Raw genomic sequence first — 1461 nt, 5'->3', positions numbered from 1 at the left:
CTGTTGGTTATAGCGAAATTTGGGGACCAAATTTTTATTAGTAGGGGAGGATGTGAGATCTCGAAAAATTTAAATAAATAAGGTTATTTCAAAATAGCCTTATAAAATTTTTTCGAAATTTTTAGGAATTTTCTGGGAATTTTTCGGAGCTCGTACGACGAGTTTTGAGGGGATCAATTTCGGGTTCGGATAAAGCCTGTTTGGGATACCCGTTTAAGTGAGGAAATGTGTTAATATATAAATTCCTTTATTCCTTTTCTTCCCCCCCCCCCCCCAAATCGCCGATCCACCCGACCAGACCCTCATGATCCCGATCTCCCCTTCCCCGATCTCCCCTTCTTCCTTCTCTCTTCTCTCTCTCGCGGACGAGCGACGGCGACGGCGACGGGAGCAAGGCTCCAGCTCCGGTGATCTTCTCTGCCGACATCGACCCTCATTGAGCTCAAGTCCAACCGGTGTTTTTCTCTCCGGGCTCCAGGTCCGGTGATCCCTATTGATGCCTACCTGCCGACGCCACTGATCGAGCGAGATCCACCCGATCGCCGGCGAGGGTTTTCCTTTGGAGGTTTGAGAGAGGGGCTAGCTTCACCCGAGCCCTTTCTCCTTGTGCAACCGTGCCCTAGATCTCTTCGGTTGGCTTCGATCCGTTGTCGTGACAACAAAGTTGTGCCCTAGCCGAATCTGGGAGGTAAGTGTATATCCTATTCGTGATATAGGTCTAGATCTTCTTCCTCGATTTTGCTCTCTTCCTCTCTGATTCTCGGCGATCCCAGGTTAGATCTTGGATCCCGTCTTCATTGTGGCTGATTCGGGGTCAGAAGTATCTTCGAAACCCTGCTTCACGGATTGGATCGGGTGACATTTTCTAGAGACGATCTGTGAGGTGTATCCAGTAGCTTTCCCTAACCGGCAGCAACACCTTTGATTGTGATCTATTGGTGGTCACCTTGGATTTGAGGTAAGGAATAGGATAATTGATCTTAGTGTAGATCATGGTGTGTGATCTTTGATTTCCATTATTGATCTTCTATTTGATCTGTGATCTCTTGATCTTTCTTGATCCGAACAGAGGATTGGTTCCAGTGAGGTTGAGTGTTTTGTGGATCTGGAAATGGGTTATGTGGCTTCTTAGTTTCAGCAGTAGCCTCATCTAGCAGATTTCTTTGTTTCAGCATCAACAGCGGCTGAAGTGAGGTAAGGTGTATAAGAGTTGTTCTCTATGTATTGAATTTTGGTTGGAACATGTTGTAGATCATGTTTCGAATTTGGATATTTGTAGAATGATCTTGTTCTAGATGGATTAGGTTAAGTGTGATTGATTAGCCATTTATGTGTAGGAATAAATTGGAGATGATATGTAGTATATCATTAGTTGATACATGTTGTAATTAGTTGTTAAATTATGTAGAATAAATCTAATGGAATGATTAGGGTTAGGGTAATTAACTCTAGTCAACCGTT

The 1461-nt window shown here is 44.1% G+C and overlaps 1 long non-coding RNA gene across 1 annotated transcript; it reads left to right on the top strand.

Annotated features, from left to right (window-relative positions):
* The first annotated feature begins 286 nt into the window (after window positions 1-286).
* LOC122010309 lies at window positions 287-1190 on the top strand. The gene is made up of 3 exons (XR_006119845.1): window positions 287-688; window positions 774-958; window positions 1070-1190. It is a non-coding gene; the product is annotated as an uncharacterized LOC122010309 (long non-coding RNA).
* The last annotated feature ends 271 nt before the right edge of the window (window positions 1191-1461 follow it).

The sequence above is a fragment of the Zingiber officinale genome, chromosome 1A (genome assembly GCF_018446385.1).
Source record: "Zingiber officinale cultivar Zhangliang chromosome 1A, Zo_v1.1, whole genome shotgun sequence".
Lineage (NCBI taxonomy): Eukaryota > Viridiplantae > Streptophyta > Magnoliopsida > Zingiberales > Zingiberaceae > Zingiber > Zingiber officinale.
This window is presented reverse-complemented; position numbering and strand designations above follow the sequence as displayed.